Source organism: Grus americana, chromosome 1 (genome assembly GCF_028858705.1).
Source record: "Grus americana isolate bGruAme1 chromosome 1, bGruAme1.mat, whole genome shotgun sequence".
Classification (NCBI taxonomy): domain Eukaryota; kingdom Metazoa; phylum Chordata; class Aves; order Gruiformes; family Gruidae; genus Grus; species Grus americana.
Genome location: NC_072852.1, coordinates 120,042,439 through 120,065,379, shown reverse-complemented (window position 1 = coordinate 120,065,379; position 22,941 = coordinate 120,042,439). Strand labels below are relative to the sequence as shown.

At 48.0% G+C, this 22,941-nt stretch overlaps 1 protein-coding gene across 11 annotated transcripts in view; it reads right to left on the bottom strand.

Moving 5' to 3' along the window:
• Positions 1-22,941, bottom strand: part of B3GALT5 (beta-1,3-galactosyltransferase 5) — a 37,308-nt gene that overhangs the window by 6,932 nt on the left and 7,435 nt on the right. For 2 of the 11 annotated variants that reach the window (XM_054820317.1, XM_054820288.1), the window contains exons 2-3: positions 21,623-21,690; positions 21,362-21,506 (exon numbers count right to left, since the gene is read on the bottom strand). The exons of 2 other annotated variants lie outside the window; for them this stretch is intronic. The gene's annotated coding sequence lies outside the window, so the exon portion shown is untranslated. 7 more of the 11 variants (XM_054820365.1, XM_054820336.1, XM_054820307.1 and 4 more) reach the window with 5 other exon arrangements.

Genomic DNA, 22,941 nt, shown 5'->3' with positions numbered 1-22,941 from the left:
GCCTGGGAGGAAGCACATGAATCTCCTGAAAACAGTGTTTTCAGGAAAGGATGATGTTCTGAGGTTGACAACAGAGCTGCAGAAGAGGTCTGCTCCTATTGCCGGCTCTCATGACACTGTTTGAGAGTCTGACATTTCTCTGTTGCAGGATTTCCAGAACGTGTACAAAAAAAGCCCTTCCAATACTGAACTAAGAAAGCAATTGAGAGCAATTTTCTGTTAAACCCATTAAAACCTTTTCAGAAATACTCAGGAGCAAGAAACCATAACATAACATACTCATTTTTCCTGATTTCAACAGAATCAGACTAATGTGGCTTGACCATATTTAGTTCTTGTTTCTGGGTTTGATCACTGGTAACAGATCTTAAAAAAAAAAAAAAAATCAAAAAGGTCCCTGTTCTGGATGACTGGGAAGGCAGCCTCCCAACTTATGTTCTGGAATGTATTTACCATACCGGCTATCCAGAGCCAGACTGTCTTCGTTTTTCAGGCCATGTATGAAGAAGCATACTTTATGCAGATATATAAATACGCATACACACACACACACATGCACACACCCAGGCAATACAAACATTTGTAAATTTGTGTAAATTGTAAAACATATTTTATAAATTTTCCAAATCACATGTATGTATATGTATGATTTCACAGCAAGCCCCTGCTTTTGTCATTGGTTTAATCACCAAGAGCAAATTTGGGCTTATCCGGAACTCGTAGGAATGATGTTCTTTTTCTCTCGAATGAAACATTTGCAATTATCCCCAGACGTATTTGTGGAGGGGATTGGGGGGGAGGCTTGCAAGGACCTAGATCGCACCAACACCTTGAGCGTTCCCAGCTTGGTGTCTCAGCTCTCTCCACGTCCCCAGCTGCGTGTAAGAGGGAGCCATCCAGATAACATCCCAGAGCTGCACCCTGCTCTGGGGACTCACCCCAGCTGCAGCTCCTCACCGCGACCCCCAGCCCTGCAGACCCATGCAAGCCCCTGGACTGGGTGCAGAGGAGAAGTCTCAGCCTTCCTGTCCATACAGGACTGTGCCCTGTTTTCTGTCACAATCCCATTGCTTCCCTGTTTCACTCTCGCAATGGTGTTTTCCCAGTATAGCAGCAGTTCCCCAAACTCCCCTCTCCAGGGAAACTCAGCAAACGTGGGAGTGTACGCAGGTGTCTCATCTGGTGGCCCTGTCTTTAACTTTTTCTCCTTCAGAGCTCAAGAAGAGAAGAGTTGCCCCGGATACTCCCAAGGCTAGCTGGAGCCCGTGGTGCAATGGGGGAGGCTGTTGGAAAAGAAGCATTTGCGCAGGTACAGCCTCAGTGTCCCAAGCACCCAAGCTTTGCAATACGTGACAAGGTTGGCATTTTCTGAAAGAACAAGACCAGCTTCCTCTTGCTGAGGACATTTTTCTTTTAAAAAACATCATTTTCCTTCTTGTTATCAGGTGAATAGGGAAAATTATGAACGTTAAAAAGCACTTTATATTAACACAGGCAGGTCAGTTCCTTGGACAACTTAAGTTGGCATATCTCATCCAGAGAAGGGCCACAAAGATGATCAGAGGGCTGGAGCACCTCTGCTATGAGGACAGGCTGAGAGAGTTGGGGTTGTTCAGCCTGGAGAAGAGAAGGCTCCAGGGAGACCTTATAGCAGCCTTCCAGTACCTGAAGGGGCCTACAGAAAAGCTGGAGAGGGACTGGTTACAAGGGCATTGAGTGACAGGACAAGGGGTAATGGCCTTAAGCTGAAGGAGGGTCGATTGAGATTAGATGTTAGAAAGAAATTCTTTACTGTGAGGGTGGTGAGGCACTGGAACAGGTTGCCCAGAGAGGTTGTGGATGCCCCCTCCCTGGAAGTGTTTAAGGACAGGTTGGATGAGGCTTTGGGCAACCTGGTCTGGTGGAGGGTGTCCCTGCCCATGGCAGGGGGGTTGGAACTAGATGATCTTTGAGGTCCTTTCCAACCCAAACCATTCTGTGATTCTATGATCTGGGAATTAAATCACCCTGATATTGGCTCATTACCCCTGGGACATTGAGCCTCTGTCCCATCCCTCATCCCATCTGCAAACAGCAGGTTTAGCTTCCTGGGTGAAGCAAACGCTCTGTCTCCCCAGTGCCTGGGAGAATGGCTGTGTATGAAGGATGACTGGAGATCAATGGCTTCTGTCATGTTTAAACAGGACAATATTGCTGTGACTGCATTTAGCAAAACTGTCAATGTCCAATGTAAAGTATCTTGCTCTACAACAGAGATATGAGCACAGGTTAGGTGTGACAAAGCCTGTGGTTTCTAAATTATCTGTCACTGTATCTTTTCTCCTTTGCCTGCACCTGACAATCAATACAGTCTGTGATTCAAGATTTCCAGCCTGCAACCACGTATCTCCATGGAACAGTCCTGGAGACGTTAATATGAAGTGAAAAATAAGTCTACAGGAAGTGATCCAGAAAGTATCAGAGACTTACTAGCAACCAATCTCTTTTCTAGAGGTCATTTTGAACAGCATCCAGTATTTTTGCATCAAAACAAATCTTTCAGTTTTATAGAAAATCCTTTCGCATTGAGTTATACTTGAGTTTTCTCTCTGATCTGCATCAGAAACTGTAGTTTGTAATTATCTCAAAGCTTTTTCCATCTTCTATTCCCCCAAATGCAAAATATTTTATGTATGGCATTGCCAAAAAATTACCTGCTTCATGTCTTAGTGTGGTTTGTTTAAGCTGCCTGGCATGGTCTTTTATAGCTCTGCATAGATCCAAACAAGGTTTGCATGAAAGCCTCAGGACCCAAGTGACGTGGACTACAGGAGTCTGCAGCATGGTGCCCTTAGAATAGAATCATTAAGGTTGGAAAAGACCTCTAAGATCATCAAGTCCAACCGTCAACCCAACACCACCATGCCTACTAGACCATGTCCCAAAGTGCCACGTGTACATGTTTTTTGAACACCTCCAGGGATGGTGACTCCACCACGTCTCTGGGCAGCCTGTTCCAATGCCTGACCACTCTTTTCGTGAAGAATTTTTTCCTACTGTCCAATCTAAACCTCCTCTGATGCGACTTGAGGCCATTTCCTCTTGTCTTATTCCTTGTTACTTGGGAGAAGAGACCAACACCCACCTGGCTACAACCTCCTTTCAGGTAGTTGTAGAGAGCAATAAGGTCTCCCCTCAGCCACCTTTTCTCCAGGCTAAACACTCCCAGTTGCCTCAGATGCCCCTCATAAGACTTGTTCTCCAGACCCTTCACCAGCTTTGTGGCCCTTCTCTGGACACACTCCAATGTCCTTCTTGTAGTGAGGGGCCCAAAAGTAAACACAGGACTTGAGGTGCGGCCTCACCAGTGCCGAGTACAGGGGGACCATCACTTCCCTACTCCTGCTGGCCACACTGTGTCTCATACAAGCCAGGATGCTGTTGGCCTTCTCGGCCACCTGGGCACACTGCTGGCTCATATTCAGCCAGCTGTCGACCAGCACCCCCAGGTCCTTTTCCACCAGGCAGCTTTCCAGCCACTCTTCCCCAAGCCTGTACCGTTGCATGGGCTTGTTGTGACCCAAGTGCAGGACCCAGTACTGAGCCTTGTTGAACCTCATACAGTTGGCCTCAGCCCATCGATCTAGCTTGTCCAGATCCCTCTGTAGAGCCTTCCTACCCTCAAGCAGACCAACACTCCCGCACAACTTAGTGTCGTATACAAACTGACTGAGGGTGCACTTGATCCCCTTGTCCAGATCATTGATAAAGGTATTAAAGGGAACTGGCCCCAGCACTGAGCCCTGGGGAACACCGCTTGTGACCAGCCGCGAATTGGATGTAACTCCATTCACCACAACACTTTGGGCCTGGCCATCCAGCCAATTTTTTATCCAGCGAAGTGTATACCTGTCCAAGCCATGAGCAGCCAATTTCTCCAGAAGAATGCTGTGGGAAACGGTGTCAAAGGCTTAGTACTAAAGTCCAGGTGGACAACATCCACAGCCTTTCCCTCATCCACTAAGCAGATCACCTTGTCATAGAAGGAGATCAAGTTGGTCAAGCAGGACCTGCCTTTCATGAACCCATGCTGGCTGGGCCTGATCCCCTGGTTGTCCTGCACCTGCCTGGTGAGCGCACACAAGATGAACCGCTCCATAATCTTGCCCAGTACCAAGGTCTGGCTGACAGACCTGTAGTTCCCCAGATCCTCCTTCCAGCCCTTCTGACGGGCGTCACATTGGCAAGCCTCCAGTTGTCTGGGACCTCCCCTGTTAACCAGGACTGCTGATAAATGATGGAGAGTGGCTTGGCAAGCTCCTCCACCAGCTCCCTCAGCACTCTCAGGTGGATCCTGTCCAGCCCCATAGACTTGTGAGTGTCCAGGTGGCATAGCAGGTCATTAACTGCTTCCTCCTAGATTATAGGGAGTTTGCTCTCTGTCCCTGTCTTCCAGCTCAGGGGGCTGAATGCCCTGGAGACAACTGGTCTGACTATTAAAGACTGAGGCAAAGGTGGCATTAAGTACCTCAGCCTTTTCTTCATCCTTGGTGGCAATGTTCCCCCCCACATGCAATAAAGGATGGAGATTCTCCTTAGCTCTCTTTTTGTTGTTAATGTATTTGTAAAAAACATTTTTATTATCTCTTACAACAGAGGTCAGATTGAGTTCTAGCTGGGTTTTTGCCTTTCTAATTTTCTCTCTGCACGACCTAACGAGAACCCTGTACTCTTTTTGAGTTGCCTGCCCCTTCTTCCAGAAGTGGTAAACTTTTTTTCCTGAGTCCCAGCAAAAGCTGCCTGTTCAGCCAGGCCAGTCATTTTACCTGCCAGTTCATCTCACCTGCCAGTTCATCTCACGGCACATGGGGACAGCCTGCTCCTGCACCTTTAAGACTGCCTTCTTGAAGAATGCCCAGCCTTCCTGGACCCCTTTGCCCTTCAGGACTGTCTCCCAATGGACTCTCTCAACCAGTGTCCTGACCAGGCCAAAGTCTGTCCTCTGGAAGTCCATGGTAGTGGTTTTGCTGACCCCCCTCCTTACTTTGTTATGAATCAAGAACTCTTATCATTTCATGGTCACTAAGCCCAAGAGGGCCTCTGATCACCACATGTCCCACCAGTCCATCTCTGTTTGTAAACAGCAGGTCCAGCAAGGCACCTCCACTGGTAGGCTCACTTACCAGCTGTGTCAGGAAGTTAGCTTCCACACACTCCAGGAACCTCCTAGACTGTTTCCTCTCTGCTGTGTTGTATTTCCAGCAGACGTCCAGTAAGTTGAAGTCCCCCATGAGAACAAGGGCTAGCAATTGTGAGACTTCTGCCAGCCACTTTCTTCATCTACCTCTTCATTCTGGTTGGATGGTCTATAACAGACTCCAGCAGGATATCTGCCTTGTTGGCCTTCCCCTTCATCCTTACCCATAAGCACTTGACCTTATCATCACCATCGTTGAGCTCTATACAATCAAAACATTCCCTAACATACAGAGCCACCCCACCGCCTCTCCTTCCTTGCCTATCCCTTCTGAAGAGCTTGTAGCCATCCACTGCAGCACTCCAGTCATGACAGTCATCCCACCATGTTTCTGTGATGGTGACTAAGTCATAGCTATCTTGCTGCACAGTGGCTTCCAGATCCTCCTGTTTGTTGCCCATGCTGCATGCAGTGGTGTAGATGCCCTTGAGCTGGCCTATTGATTTCACCCCCAACATTGGCATGCCACCCCTACGCTCCTCTCTAGTGAGCCTGGTTATATCCTCTTCCCCCTTCAAACCTAGTTTAAAGCCCTCTCAATGAGCCCCGCCAACTCAAGAGCGAGAATCCTTTTCCCCCTTTGAGATAGCTGAACTCCATCTGTCATCAGCAGGCCCAGTGGCTTGTAAACTTCCCAGTGATCAAAAAAACCAAAATTCCACTGATGGCACCAGTCTCTGAGCTACATGTTAATCAGGAGAGTTTTCCTGTTCCTTTCAGTATTCTTCCCTGCCACTGATGGGATTAAGGAAAACACTGCCTGTGCTCCTGATCCTTCAACTAATCACCCCAGTGCCCTGAAGTCACTTTTGATTGCTTTTGGACCTCTTCGCAACCTCATCACTGCCAACCTGCATAATCAATAGCAGGTAATAATCAGAGGGCCATACCAGACAAAGGAGTTTCCTGGTAACGTCTCTAACCCGGGCCACAGGGATGCAGCAGATTTCCCTGTGGGATGGGTCTCGTCAGCATATTGGGCCCTCTCTTCCCCTCAGAAGGGAATCGCCTATGACAATTACCCTCCTTTTTTTCTTAAGAGAGGCAATCATAATGAGTGGGACTGACTGACACACCCTCGCACACACCTGAAATGAAAACATGAAGAAAAGAAGAAGGTGGTTAAAGTCTGTGATCCCAAACAGCGAAATTGCAGCCCTCTACTTTGTAAGTACCTGTTTCCGCCAGTGGCACGAACTTCCTCCTGCGTTCTGCCATGGCAAGCAGATTGGCTATAGGGTCTTCCTGCTCACACCACTGACCCTTGCATCATTCCTTCATGTTGCACAGCGGCAGGGCCGTGGTAACTCCTGTGATGAAGCCTAGTTATTCTATCAAAATTAGTCTGACACCTCCTTTAGGTCTGTTAATGAGTATAATTATCTAAACGGCACCAAGAGATCAAGACTATATGCCATATAGATCAAGAAAAGCAATCTGGCCCAAGGCTGAAAGAGGTAAGTAGGTCTAGAGTCCCCCTGAGAAACAGATTCAAAATATCAATTTAAAGAATTAAAGTTTTCTTAATTTTTCTGGGGCAAAGCTACAATCATGCCACTGAGTTCAGTGGGTGATGGGTGTTGCCTTTGCATTGATATCGCACACATCTGCCAGGTAACGACCCGAATCGCAGCGACTGAAATGCTTTTGACCATCTGCAAGAGTTGCCGCTCTGTAAACAGAGATGCAAGCAGCTGCAACAAGGCAGACCCAAAAGCAGACACATGCTTTAGGTGTGCACACAGGAGTTACGACCTCAAACACTGCACAGACTCAGGAAAATTCCCATTTTCCTTTCCTAATAATCAAAAGTAACATGTGCCCTGGTATAAGTACTAATAATACCTGCTAACTTTTGATTTTCCTCGGAATAAAGTCTCTAAATTGCTTTCTCAGAAGCTCAGCAGGACACAAAGAGGGATTAAACACACACAGATAATAGGAAAATGTCAAGTACAGGAGGAAACATTTTTTTCCTGAATGCAGGCAGGGGCCAGCTTGGAGCTCTCCAAGACAATGTCTCTGGCAAGGCAGTGGGCTCACTGGCCGGGCCACCGTTTTTACAGAGAGACAAAATTGTTCATCCTGAGGGTGGCCAGGTTTCCCCCTTAGCCCAAGCTCAGAAGTCAGGGAGGGATGAGCGGGCACCCCTGGCCCAGCAGGTTTCAGCCATCCCCTCGCTCCCAGAGCAGGATGCTGCCCAGCGCCTACCAGACCTTCCTGTCAGAAACAGCAATGCCCACTCAGGTCCCACACAGGGCTGCCAAAAACAGCGGTGGTGAACCTCACTTGCAATAAAGGGTCGCACAGGGACCGAGTACCCTGCCTCGTTCCCTGGGAGCACCAGCTGGCTCCTCCTGCCCTGTCTGCCTGGTGGCATCGTCCCGCGGAGCCTCTCGAGCCCGTGGTAGTGGTGCCATTTCCAACCGAAGGAACTGCATGTGAACAGCCACCCAGGTGATGAGGCTAAGTGTCCCCTTTCTGGCACTTTAAAATGTCACTTTTTAGAGGGAGGATTTTATGGCAATGTATATTAACAATGTCCTCAGCCAAACCAAATGTCAAGACTGAAAGGCAAGAAGGATGGAAAACCGAAAAAGGGTAAAGGACAAGGAACCACGGAAAACCTTCCCTCTGCTACCTCTTGCTGGCCTCTGCTATCGGGATTGTCTCTCCTTGTCAGTCCATCAGTGAGTCAAAGCAAAATATTGTTCCTCTGCTTCACACATGCCAGTTCCTGTCATTTAAGCACCGAGTTGCTAGGCACTTTATTTACAGCCAAATCCTCTCCTTTTTTTTTTTTTTTCCCCCCCTGTTTTTGGTGGTGGTGGTGGTGAGTTTGTTGGGTTTTTTCAATGCTGTTGGAAGGCTTAGCTTTCCCAATTCCTCTCTGGGCACCTCTGCACTGTCCCCAGCCTGCCATGACAGGGTGTGCGTGGGGAAAGGGGCTCTGACCAAGAGTGATATTGTTGCTTAAAATAAGGCTCAGGCTCTTCAGAAAGGCCACGATGTTTTATGGCCGGGGAGCTGACTCTGGGCAGCAGGTAAGCCATCCGCCCATGGCCGCAGACCCGCAGCAGGAGTCCCCATCTCCGGACCAAATGCTGTAAGCCATCAATTAGACAACAAATAGAAGAGGAGCATTATTGTTACTAATTTGCAAATCCTACTGTGTTGCCCGTCTTCTGTTCTGTCAGTATGTTGCTAATACCCATTTAGCTGATTGACCCTGGAACTTTAACAGCAGATCGAATCTTCTTTGTAGAACATTGTGCTGTTTTTATTTATTAATTTGGATTTTAATAAGAAAAGGAAAAAAATGATGAAGAGTATAAGCAAGCCAACTTTTGAATTAAATAGTACCAAGGGAAAAAAAAAACATATTAGAGCAATATGTTAAATTCTAGATTAATATTTATCCCGAGGAAATCCCATGCATATATACGTAATACAGATGCATAAAGATATATGCATACAACTGTATTGTTTTAAGCAGCGTGACCAACACAGCCTAAACACTGCTGTAGTTATAATAAGCAAAGAAGGTTTTTTCCTAGTAATCAAAGAAAAAACATGACCAAAAAAAAAAGAGACTTTAAAACATAAATTGGCTAAAATTCAGAAACTGAGTAAGAGTCCCTGAAAGTTTCACCTCCCTACCCCAGACCTCCTCTTATTGTGCTCTGGCAGTTTCAGAAGAGTCCCCTGACCCGCTGTAACTCCCTAACCTTATCTCTTCAAAGAAAAATTTCCACCCTTTCCTCCTCCAAGTCATGTTTTCTGTGCTACAGAGGGTAATGTACTGGTGGTTAACTACGGCACCAGCCCATGCCTATAAACATAACCTCAACATGGCAGCTCTCTCAGAAGCAGCTCACAGCTATAGGAGGAGTTTGGTATGTGATATTCACTCATTAAAAAGGTGTGTCTTTATTATTACAAGGGAAAGAGCAAACATTTGCAGGTCTCATCCACTCAAAAACAGAGTCTTTCTAGTTCAGATAATGAAGTGTCACCTTGGGTGAGGAGATTTCCATAACTAAAATTGTTGCAATGGCCCAGTCCAGTGGTCCATGTGGCCTCTGCGTTCTGCCTGAGAGTACCCAGGCAATGGGGCAATGGATGCCTAAAGGAGAATAAAGATCATGGCAAGGATGTTCTCACAGAGGGAAGGCATCTGTGGCACAGGGATCTTCTGAATCAGAGACTGCATCTTCCTCTTTATTAAAAAAATCATCAAGAGTCGCTAGCTCTTGATGCACCTTGATCTCATCTACCCAACCACGACCACTTCCTCATGACATTCATTTGGAAAAGCCAAACAGCATCCTCAGACCAAAATGCAGTTTTGCTCTCAAAAGCAGCAAAAAGTTTGGCAGGAGGTGGAGCTGCTCCTGTAATGTCACAGGAAAGAAGTGCTGCATCTGAAGAGTTAGAAAGAAATGTATTTTCAGGGACTTTAGCCAAGTCAAGAAAGCTTACTTCTATTTTAAAATATCATTTTCCTTTCCCAAGCTGCCTGCAAAATTATCTTGGCCCTAAAAAGCCCACCAAAATGTCAGCTTGGATATTTAGTCAGGCCAGATCCTTTCTTCAGGAAAGAGAAAGATGTTGCAGTGGAGGTTGCAGTATGGGCTGTAAGGCACCCTGTTGCACAGTTCAGACTATTGACACAGGGAAACTGTAGAGGAAAGCCATTAGAGTCCACCTCCCAGTGCAGGTGCTTTTTGTCCTTTTTAGGAGCATATTCAGAGGGTTTTGACTTAATCAGCTTCCACAGGTGATCCAAACACAGCTGGCAGGCAACCAGCAAAGAGGCATCCTCTCTGGCAGGCAGAGAAAACGGCAGGGCCTCTGAGGCACTCCCTCCTTGTTCTCCCAGAAGGATCTTTTCTCATCTTGGTAGTCATTTTTGCCAAACATTCAGCCTGAAAATCATCTCTTTCTGTGTCTGTCTTCCCTTCAACCCCTGTGTACCAAACGTCCCTTTCTGGGTTTCTCTTCATTGCTAATAGACTCACTTCTTCTAATGCTCCCTCTCTTCCTACAATGCCCCCAGCTTCCATTTATCGCTGATGCTAATGAGCATATTTAACTTTTAAGAATTGCCTCATGAATCAGCTATTTTACTACAATTACTATTTTACTTGCTGTATTCCCAACCCCAGATCTCACCAAAGGTAAGAAATTGTCCACAATGAATCAGAGCAGCCTTAACCAGCATGAACCCATGTGGTTCATTGTGCTGGATAGGAACAAAATCCAACTCACAGCCACCCTCTTATCTTCATAAACAAATAAAGCAACAAGAAAAATGCTTCTTTAAGCTCTCACTGTCAATGCTATGACTCCAAAAGCTTGGTTCTCTGAGCTATAGAAGCACCGTGCTTCAAAAATGATATGTATGTGTCCGTGTCCCCCAAAATAAATTATTTATTGCTCCTTCATTTACATGTTGGATTTTTCATCTTAATGAAAAAGAAAAATAAACATGAAAATGGTATTTCACACAGGATGAGGGTCTTGCTTTTTTCCCTCAGAAGCAATCTCAAGATACATGAGGTAAAAAGTAAGACCACTGGCAGAGAAGAGATAGATATGCAGATTGTACAAAAAATGTTCAAAATGGGAAAAATTACCAATAAAGACATTCCAATGTCACTCTTAAATCTTTCACAGAGTGCTGCTCAGCGATGCTAATATCACTGTAGGATGAGAACTTGTCAGGATGATACCTTTCAGATGGGGCTTTTCCCTATTTTAAGCTGGGGCAGCACTTGCATGGAGTAGGTGAGTCCGGTGTTCACACTGTTGTCTGCCCTTTCACTTCATGCTGCCTCTTGGCACAGTCAATTTTTAGCATTTGGAGCTTTATCTGTAGGTCCCTTCCAACTGAAATATCCCATCCCATCCAACTCCTATTCCATTCCATTCCATTCCATTCCATTCCATTCCATTCTTCCTTTATCAATACAACAGTTGAACTAAATCTTTGCATTTACACATCTGTTAAAGAAGCAATCTGGTATTTTTGGAGGATAGTGTTCCTGGGCATCATATAGTTTCCAGCCAGGGCAGAGACAGCCTAAGGGCAACCACTCAGGCTCTCCTCACCACCCCAGCCCTGTGCCAAATGCTAACCGGGAGGGACAGTGTCCAGCTCCTCTTTTGATTAGCAGGGCTAAGGCAGAAAGCAGAGGAACAGAAATCCTAACACGGGGCCCTAAAGGTGGCAAATCCCTTGTAAATAACTACTTGGCTTTAAAGGTGCTGATCGTACGCATTAGTGTGTGCAAGATCAGGCCCAACGGCTGCGTTTTTAATTACTTACCTGTACCCTGTGGGTCGTCTTCTTTTTAAGCATTTTATCCAAGGTCTCAGCAAACACGCAGGACGGCGATGAAAACGTTGCCCTGTGTTTGTCCTAACTGATCCTGGTCTTTATCTGGGGACAGGTTCACAGGCTGCCAAAATGTTTCCCCATGTTAAAACACATGCTAAATCCTCTGGCAAACAAGATTACTTATTACTACCTTCTTACCATCAAATCAGTCTACCCCTCACGCCAATTTGCACGATGCACCCCATCACCCATTTTACCAGAGGATGAGCGTGGCAGTCCAGAGCCCTCAGTCGAACCTCACACTGCCATGGGGCAGCATGCCCCTCGGCTCGCGTGAGTGACTTCCCCGAATTAGGAGGTCTGGACTTTGATCCCAATATTCAAAGTGGGGTCACACCCGCCACCTCCTCTCATCTCCCTCTCCTAACCCAGCCGCAGCGGTTGGTGAGTTTCGGGAACTCAGTGATGCGGGTCCAAGGGCTCGACCGTAAGCGAACGGACTCCCCTGCCCACAGCCATACCCGCAGCTGGAGTTATGGAAAGAAACGGGCACCTCCTCACCTCAGACGCCTGCAATGCATCCTCCGGCGGCTCTGGCCATGTTGCACGGGAGCTGCAGCGGGCAGGCGGGATGCCCTTCCTACCGGGAGGCGCCGGCTACAGTTGGTGAAGTCTCCCCCGATCCCCCCGCAGCCCGGCCATCCCGAGCCAGGCGGTGCGTGATCCTCCGTGTCTCCGGAGCGAGAAGCGAGGGAAAGCTGCGATGCGGCACCGGTAACCTGAGCTCCCTGCCTGCCTCTTCCCTCTCTCCCTCCTCCCTCCCTCTTTCCCTCCCTCTCCCTGCCTCCCTCTCTCTCTCCCGTAGGTAACAGACCAACTGTACCGCTGCAGCTCCATCGGCAGGGAAGGGAAAGTTAGGAACTGCCTGCAAATGTTTTTATTTTGGATATTTTGGATGGGAGGGGGGAGGCGATGGCCTCCCAGGCGCGGGAGCGGTGCTCACGGAGCTGGAAATCATGTCAGAGCAGAGCCAGCCCTCCCCAGCACTGGGAAAGTTCAGCTCCGCGCTCCCAATTAAGAGCGATACTGCCTTGATTTGCACAGTGGGAGAGAAACCTCCCTCTGCTAAAAAGGCTGCATTGAGGCACCCTCGGAGTCATGGGATTTTTCCCTGATGAGGAATGACAACCTGGTGAAAAGGGCAAAGGGGAGCAAATACCACCTTGCACGAGCCCCCGGGCAGCTGCATCGGTGGGGTGGTAACACCTGTTCCCCAATCCTCAGTCTCCGCTCTCTGCCCCATAGCTCCATCGCCCCCCTCCTCGGATCCTCATGTTTGCATGACCCCCGACACTTTAATGTTCAGGACAGCGCTCAGCCCGGGGCAGAGCCAAGCCTTTGCTTTAGGGCTGGTCCGAGCCTGGGAGAGGCGCCCGGTCCCTTTGCAGGGCCACTTTCCATACTTCTTGGTGCACGTGGAGAAGTGCAGCATTTTTACTTTTGTATATAAGCGAACTGTTCCCCAGTGATAGCAATCAATGACAGAAAGTTTCACGTGACAACAATTATGGAAGCAAATGGCTTTGGGGAAATACATTTCTCTCCTAAGGGCTGCAAGCTCAAGCAGAAAAGAATGCTTCTAAATAAATGTTACAGATAAAACAGCCCATTTAATAGCAACATACCCACTAACAATTTGGGGAGTTTGAATTTCTAGCAAGATGTATTTGCTTTGATTTGTCATTGTCATTTTTGAAACAGGTTGTTCTAGCGCAGCATAAAAAACAAGAGACGAATCAGTCACTATGAGCTGCTGGCAGCTCCCTTTCTCCTCCCCCTCTGCTCCAAGGCTAGAGATGGATAGATGTTGTGAAGGAGACATACAAAATGCTGTTTGCTTGTTCTACTTTGCAGGAGAAATACAAGTAAGAAGAGAGGTTCAGATCCACTTCCAAATTGCTGCAGAGAGGACTGCTCCAAAAAGCATGGGGGTCTGCCTTTTTTTTTTTTTTTTTTTTTTTTGAGACAGAAAAACAAACCCAGGTAGCTTTAATTTCCTCTAAAGAGGAAGCATTAGCTAAGGCACCTAGAATGCTTGTACTTGCATGCACAACTACCTCCTTTGTACTCTTTTTTAATTCCTAAAAAAGCTTTTCCTTTAGTTCTGGGAAACTGCTAACACTTTCTTTGTCACATAAGGTGACAAAGATCCAAGAGATACTGGACACAGAAAAACTGCAAGCAAATTTCCTGCCCTCCACCCGGACATGGGCAGGATCAGTGCAAAAACGGGAAACTGAGGGAGGGCTGGGGCTCGCGCCTCTGCCCGCACGTCTCCTGCACATCGCATTGCTCACCAGCTGCCCTCGGGCCAGTCCTAGCCAAGGACCGTTCTGAAATGGGAATGCATTGCCATTTCATATTAAACCTGTTTGCGCTCCCTCGAGCGGTGCCAGTGACAGGTCACTGCTCCCAGCTTGCTGTGTGAGTTTTAGCAGTTTGCTTCTCCGCAGGTCTTAGCCTGCCCAGCTCTTGTTAAAGCCAGGGGGACTTGAGGGCATGGGGACTCCGGCAGGACTGCACACTGAAAAGCACGCATTGCACTTGGGGATTACACGGGCAGAAGGGGAAGAAAATGAAACTCTGAAATACCTAGCCTCTGTGCTGGAAAAGAAAAACAACAAGCAAAATCTACTTCTCTATACCTCTGATTCAAGACTGCACTTGCTGTGTATGTCCACCCCTACACCAGCAAAACATTTAAGCAGAGTAATGTAAACATATGCCCATATTTCATTAGCAGTAAATTTGAGTCAACATATGTCTACATGAAGTCAGGCCTCAAAGAGTGAGTCAGGGCCTAAATCAGTGTTGTAATTGAACTAAAATAATCTAAGCCTTCTTTAAATGCACAGAGCTTTAACCTGTCACATCAAATGAAAATTATATTCTTAAACTATAATCTTCCTGTTGCCTTAGTCATCAAAAGAGGCTAGTTCAAATTAAAAAAAGAGAGCATGGATGCTGCTCAGCTGGCTGAGGAGGAGGTGGGGCTCATGGAGCAGGATATTCAGCTTGAACCAAGGGGTATTTCTGCCTTCCAAACCAGAGTCACCCCCAAACTCAGCTCCCACCAGCACCCCCAACCACATCACTCCTTTCCCCTTCAAGCAGGAAACTGGCAGCTTGAAACACCGCTTGCATTGGTGGCTCTATATTGTCATCTCCCCTGACAAGTAACGTTGGTTGGATGTGGCCTTGCTAAGTGACAGTTAATATTTCAACGTACGAGCTTGTTCAAGCATAAGGCAGCCAGAGATAAGGTCAGAATGCAAACACCCATCAAAAGATGCCATTGTTTGGTTTGGGTGTAGATTTGCTGCATTTTGTTTTGTAGCAGTAAGAAAAATGTGACAGGAGCTCCGTCCTTGGGTTTTTCTGAATGCATGTGCTGATAAGACAGCTGTGGGGGAGGCAGAGAAGCCCTTGCAGCTGTAGAGGATAAGTGATTTACAGGCTGTATACTTGGTGTCAGTACGGGATGTTTTAACGGCTTTATTACCTGACTGCATTGGAAGTTCCAAGGCTATTCACTTTAAGGCAAAATTAAATCCAGCTTTCATATAGAAGTTTTCAACATTTTTCTACGCTGAATCTACACAGATTTGTTTCAGTCAGGAGGAGGACTTTTGGTGACATAGCAGCATCATCCCTTCAATGGGCACAGTTTATGCTATAAAGGTATTAATAGCAGTGCAGATTAATTAATATGACTAAACTACAGGCCAGTCAGCTTCACCTCCAGCCCTGGAAAGGTGATGGAACAACTCATTCTGGAGTTCTAAGCATGTGGAGGAGAAGAAGATTATTGGGAGTGGTCAACGTGGATTCACCAAGGGGAAATCATGCCTGACCGATCTGATAGCCTTCTATGATGGCATAACTGGCTGGGTGGCTACACGTGGCTCTCAGCCTTCCCTGCCCTCTGAGGATGGACCAGACCCAGCGCTGCCGGCCACAGCGCTGTGGGTTTCGGCCACTGGCTGTCTGCATCCCTGCCGGCCTCACAGCTGGCCAGGGCTCAAAGACTTGGCCTACAAAGGTGACCTACATAGAGCTGCCAGCGCACTCCTCGGTCCCCCCCTTGCTCAGCTGAGTGATCTGAGCTGATTACATCCCCTGTTTGCCAGGCTGTTTTCCAGAGTCTGGGTCCCATTAACTCTTCCTATCACTTCCAGATCCCTCCTCGAGCATGACGCCAGGGTCTGATAGATTACCCTGGACAAAAGCGTACCACCAGTGCTCTCAAGTGCCACCAGATCTTCCCACATCCCTCCCGGTACAGCATCTGGAGGCTGGGCTTCGAGCTGTTTTGGCTTTAACTCAGACACATGGCTTATTTAAATGAACAGGGCAGGTTATGAAATGCCGGAGCCATCAGAAAGGTACAGCACAGCCTCCCCCTCGCTGCCTGTGGCGTGTCGGGTCGCTCCTACAAGGATCCCTCAACACACCTCTGAGAGGAGCAGCCTGGAGGGGCAGGGACTGGACAGAACCAGGGGTCACCATGTCTGCCGCAGGAACCAGTGACCCCCTGAGCCCCCCAGAAATGTCCTTTCTCACAGCAGGCGCCAAGCACTGCCTTACGGCAATGATGATAATCAAATCACATGCTTGAGGGCTTTGGCCTGCAGGAATAAGGAAAGCAGGTTTTTTGGCCCCTGCCCACTGCACAATTAATTGGAAATACATGGAGGCTTTTCATTTATTTGTGTCTCTTTGCCTTGTCCCCCATTTTGAAGAAAAAAAAAAAAAAGAAAAATACTCACAATTGGGCACAGGACCCTGGGCCACAACGGCTGCAAAGTCATAAAGTGTGTGCCCTGCTCGTATGCCCTGATTTCCCTTCAGGAAGGGGTTTCTGCCCCCCGACTCGACAGCCTGACCTGGAGGCACAAAAGGTTTGCTCTCATCCTGCACTAGGGGTTATGGCTTGGCCACTGACCTTCTGCATGCCCACCACCCGCCTTCTGGCCCCGTCCTCAGCGCTCCCATCCTGAGCAGCTCGTTACTCCCCCCTTGCAGGAAAAACTGAACGACAGCTTGCGGGGCACATACTACTTTTTCTCCCTGCATAGTACCGCGTTATCTTCTACCAGTCAGGAGTGAAGCAGTCGTGAAAAGCGCAGGAGATGGGCAGGAGTCACCATGGAGCTGTGCAGGTCCGGGGGATGGAGCCCAGCCATTGGGATGCTGGCTGTAGGCTCAGCGTGGGGCAGCTGGTGCCTGGGACCCCTCCTTGGATGGAGAGCATCTGCAGCCTCCCCGCAGGGATGTGCTACAGACAAGGCGAGCCAGGGCAGAGCTCACATCTCCTTGCCTCCTGAAGGAACCACATCACCTAGACAAGGATGTGATCCCCAGGAAATAATGATTGAAAAACAGGTTTAATATAACTCCCACTCCTTCCCTTCCAGCCTTATCTGCCTGCAAATATTTTCTCAGTGCTGATTGATCTGAGTACCGTTATGTGGTACATAGCTTGAGATGAAGGTTTTGATGGAGCTTGACTGGAGTGCCAGGAAACCGTTCACTCAGTTCAGCTCTGACAAATGGATCCCTCTGAGCTGCTGAGTTTAATGTATTGGGGTTTTTTTATTTATTATCAGCATGCTCCTGTTCTGGGCCGGTGAGAGAGCAAAAGTCAAGGGGAAGGTGTCCAAATAGCCTATTTTTGATCTGGCTCAAAACAAGAGCTGTCAACAGGAAAGTTTCAGGTCATTTGGGTTAAAACCAAATAGACCAAATCTTCCAAATTTAAAAACCAAAGCACTGTATTCTCCTCTCTCTCCATTTTAAAGAAACACCAGTATTTCTCAGAGGGAAACTAGTTCCTGAAACACTTCCAGCACATTTCTAGAAAGCTTGCAGGGTGCTTTTCCCCAAAGCATCAGCAAAGGAGAGATCCGGAGCCACCTACCCAAATTTGCCAGTGAGCGCTCAGCCCAGGGGCCACCTCGCACGGCCGGTGAGGACCAGGGCAAGGGATGGTGATGCGAGCTCAGTCCTGCGTGGCAGCACGTGCCTGCAGCTGGGCTGCACCCCACCTCGGCAGGACCCAGGCTGGCAGACGCACCGTCGGGAGCCATGGGAGGTCCATCCTGCAAACACAGCCCTTGGCAGCAGCCTGGGAGGCAAGATGAGCCTGTCTCGTGGGCAATTGCCCACTCTGCCCTGCACACGTCCTGCGGAGTCCTCTATAGAGCCAGCAAAGGCATATAATGTTGTGAGGCAAATTTAAAGTTCACTGGTGCTTCAGGTGCACTGTTAAACGTTCATCCTGATGGGTAAAGCATGCTTTAGCAGACGGCTTTGACTCAAGCCTGGGGTTGTTCATTGCCGTTACGATGGACAGCCTGATATCACCAGCCTATGTCAGACCAGCAGAACTGCTCCAACACAACAGAAATGAAAACCAAGCCCAATTTAAGTCCTCAGACTTTTCACCTGTTTTTCAGCTGGCGCTGAAGGCAACAGGCCTGCATCATTACAAGTGTATGGTGGCTGATATAGGCTGTGGCGCTAGCCCATACCCATGATTTTTAAAGGAGCGTTTAGAGCAATACGACACCAGCAGGAATGGTTCCTACACCACTTTTTCCTGGAGAAGGTGGCACCGAATCCAGCTGAACACAACAAGCTAATCTGCTGTTGGGCATGACAATGGTATAAAATGGGACGCAAGGGAAATCTGGCTCAATGTTAACTTCAAAGAGATTGAAAATTCAAAAAAGGTTCTCCTAAAAGCTCAACAGAAATGAAATAATTTTTTACATTATTCCTCTTTGAAATGTTTCCTCTTCATTTCAAGATGAATTCCAAGAAGCGAAACATGTGTTTCACAAAAGAAAAAAAGGCCATTCAGTGAAAATTTATTTCTTCAAAAACCTGGAACTGATCTATAATGCATTGCCCTGTCAGCATCTGAAATGAAATTATAACTATTTTACTTTTTTTGTTTTCAGGGAAACCTTGTTTATCAGTATAGTTCTCCATCCACCTGCCTGCAACCCTGCTCTATTACACTACTTTCTGTTGACTAAGAGTATTATATTTGCAGTGATTTAGTAAATTGAAGAAAACCACTGGCTCCACAAATATTTATCAAAGCCTTTTAAACATTTATACTTTAAAAAGTGTACAGGCTTTTTTCCGTATTGGGTTTTTGGATGGTTTTTTTTTTCAGGTGAATGACAGTGAATATTGGTAGCCAGACATTCACCTTCCCCATGATTTCCCAGGTATCTATTTCACACTTGACATCTCCTATATGGAGATTGTGTGCCCTGCTCGTATGCCCTGATTTCCCTTCAGGAAGGGGTTTCTGCCCCCCCACTCGACAGCCTGACCTGGAGGCACAAAAGGTTTGCTCTCATCCTGCACTAGGGGTTATGGCTTGGCCACTGACCTTCTGCATGCCCACCTTCTTTTCTTTGTTGCTGGAAGGCTTGTCCGGCACGTGAAGCGGGGAAGCCGTGGATGGGGACCCAGCCTGTGGGGCAGGAGCTGTGACTCCCTGCTCCCGGCTGGTGGGAGGCAGCTCCTCTGGGACCAGGAGCTGCAGCACTGAAGCCCCCCTGTGCCAACGGGTGCCCTCAGTCTGTCCTTCACCTGTCACTAAAATTCTCCTTTCTCTGAAGGCATGCCTGCTTGGGGTGGGGGTCTCCCTTATTTTTGTATGCTAGGCTGACACTCGCAGCACTCACTGTTGATAAGGGGCACCCTGAGCGTATTTAAGAGTCACTAAATAGAATAAGTAGCCGGTGGGACAGGGAGCAGACCCTCAGGGAGCAGACACTCAAACACCAAGCCAAAAAGCCCCGCTCCTCATCCTCTGCCCCCTTGGCAGCCGCAGCTCGGCTCTGCCCGATGGCAGCCATGGAGCTCAGGTCTCGTCGCAGCCAGAATTGTCATGACTTGCGTGTTTAGCTTTAGCCCATGAAGGACGAGCTTGAAGATGCGGACATCATGGGAGCATACTGTGTCCAGCTGAGTATTTATATATATATTTCTTATTGCTTGCTTGCCAGGTGACTTTTTATGAATGGCGTTTTTTAATCATGAGAAGGATATTAAAAAAAAAATGCAGATATTTTCAACCTCCTCTGCTTATAAGCATTTTACCTTATCTCTAGTTTATATTCCCACTCTCAACCTTCCTTTTTCCAAGAGAACAAAACCGTGATCTGCCTCGAATCAGGGTGTGTTGTGCGCACCCAGACATGGGGGTGTCAGCACCCCCACAAGCTCCTCTTTTGCACGGGTCAGGCCAGGAAAACTGGCTGCCCACAAGTTCAAAGCTTACTGATCTTTCGCACAGCACAGTAAAACACAAGTGAGCAATAAATGTAGCTATCCTTGTTTCCTCTTGCCCATTAAATCAACTCCCTGCTTTTTGGGATTCAGGAAACGGAATTGTAATTAAGAAAGGAAAAATTATTTCTACCTGGAAGCAGTCCACACCCTAACCACTGCAAAACATACCCCACAGCATTTTACCGAGCAAATGGATGTTGCCCGGTTGGTTCAGCCCGCAGCTCCACAAAGCGCTGCTCTGCCCAACGAGGGCGTTCGCCTGCACGCAGCCACTCAGGACACAGACCCCTTCTGACGGCATTATTTAAAAGTCTCAGCGTAATTAAGTATGTCAAATTCACATCTTCCTCTTCTGGTCCCCGGGATCAAAAATGTGCCAGCCCTAGGATTGCCACCACCGGCGCCCACTCGAGCACGGAAAAGTGGTGGTTGGGCAGATGAACCCACGCTTGTGCCGTGGGGTACCCACAGCAGCCTCGCTGCCTCCGCGCCCCAGGGTCTGCACAGTCATCCCAGGGAAATTAAAAACTAATAAAATGCAACAAAAACATATGGCGGAATAGCAGTGCGTGATGAACGCCTGACAGAAATGTGTACTTCTGAATTATCAGTATTGGGCTTCAATTATTAAACCGTCAAATCTTTAAGCAACTGGAGACTGCAGTATCTCTAGCTCAGTTAGTGTAAGGTTTCCACTTAGAGCATTGAACTGGGATGCCTGCATTTTCATCTCCACCCCAAATTTTTTAAATCCATAGAGTTGCATTTCTTGTGCTCCTGGAGGCAATCATGAAGCCATGCTACTCGTTAGTATGGAAAAAGAAAAGCAAAAAAATAAGCTGATGGACTTTCTTAGATGTCTAAGAAGATTTTTAATGACTGAACATTTCAAAAATAGATAGCTCAGCAGCTTTAAATAGATACATACTGCACTTTTCTGCTATATTTTGAATGTTAACCTATACCCTCTGCAATGTACTTAGTACACAGCATATTAATATGAAGTGACTTTTTAGGACCATCTATCACTTTCCACCCCGCTCTGCAAGTCAGCCATTTTGCCGTCCACATCTGCCCTATACAAAGCACCAGCCATCCATCTACTTTCTTATTTCCCTTGGCCCACCCTAAAATTTCACACATTAGGCAGCAAACTTTGATAGCATTATGGCCAGCCACAAAACCAAGACAGACAGAACAAGGGCTCAGGGCAGCCCCAAGCAAGTTATGGGATCAGGGTACAGCAACAGGCACCAGACCAACAGATTCAGAGATAATTTATCCCTAAATAATGGTACCATGACAAATGCAAATCAGTAGCGCAATCATCCAGGCTGAAACAACAGCAAACCAAATAGTTCACCAATGGTGGGCCAAACTTTGCATCCAGGAGCACAAAGACTTACATGGGGGCAGCGGGCAGGCAGTGGGCAGGCGGCAGGCAGCAGGCAGGGCAGGGCAGGGCAGCTCCTCCAGACGGGTGGCTCAGAGCAGCTGACGGGCTCAGGGAACTCCAAATTCCCCGTCAGAGGGTCCTCTTCCACTGCGGAGCTGCAGAAGCATCATGGGGCTGTGTTTGACAGCTCTCACACCCCAGCTCTGCTCCCCCCGCTGTTCTGCTGCATAGGGGGCCCAAAATACCCCATAAGGCAAAACCTACCCCTCACCTCTTTTAGGGTTAGAAGTTCCCTTTTCGAGGAAAAAGCATCCCACCACGGAGAGTGTCTCCAGGCTCCTGTCCCAGGAAAAAGAAGAAACAGTTCCTTTTAACAAAATTGCAGGAAAAATTTCAGGTCATTGAGCTTTGCTCTTGTGAAACTTTTTTTTGTCAAACTTCTTTATAGGAAATGACTTATACAAAAAAATTCATCTGACTCATGGAAAAGAATTGCTGGAGCCATTATTTTTGTTCAAAAGGTAGCTGGTTTTTTTTCTGCGAGCAAGCCACATCACTGAGAAACAAAAGCCTCCCCCCTGCTCCCCTGGGTACAGCATTTGCAGGCAAATTCTTCTGCCAGGCTCTTGCCCTCCAGTGCCCTGCCATCTTCAATTGCAGCCTGACTGGCACACCAGTGGTGTGGGGTTTTTTAATATATCAACAAGTACAGCGTGTTATTGAACTTTTACCTTTTCTAGTCTCGCTGAGATTAGGAAGAGTTTACCGGGTGACACATAGTTCATACGTGATTTTCCATTAGCCCAATCTGAGGCATTAGCAACTGACCACCCTCAATGGTGGCGTCTGATGAGGGCATGGTGAGCGTGACCCTCCCCTGCCGCCTTCGAGGTCAGACAGCATGTGTTGGGTTTGCGTGGCAAGGTTTTGGTAGCGGGGGGGCTACAGGGGTGGCTTCTGTGAGAAGCTGCTAGAAGCTCCCCCTGTGTCTGACAGAGCCAATGCCAGCCGGCTCCAAGACGGGCCTGCCGCTGGCCAAGGCCAAGCCAATCAGCGCCTCTGTGATAACATATTTAAGAAGAAGAAAAACACTTAGAGAGAGAGAGAGAGCTTTTGCAGCCGGAGAGAGGAGTAAGAAGATGTAAGAAACTCTGCAGACACCAAGGTCAGTGCAGATGGAGGGGCAGGAGGAGCTCCAGGCGCCGGAGCAGAGATCCCCCTGCAGCCCGTGGTGAAGACCATGGTGAGGCAGGCTGTCCCCCTGCAGCCCATGGAGGAAGGATGAGGGGGTGTAGAGATTCCACCTGCAGCCCGTGGAGGACCCCATGCCAGAGCAGGTGGAGGCACCTGAAGGAGGCTGCGGCCCGTGGGAAGCCCACGCTGGAGCAAGTTCCTGGCCGGACCGGTGGACCCGTGAAGAGAGGAGCCCACGCCAGGGCAGGTTTGCTGGCAGGACTTGTGACCCCGTGGGGGACCCACGCTGGAGCAGTTTGCTCCTGAAGGTCTGCACCCCGTGAGAGGGACTCCATGCTGGAGCAGGGGAACGATGAGAGGAGTCCTCCCCCTGAGGATGAAGAAGCGGCAGAAACA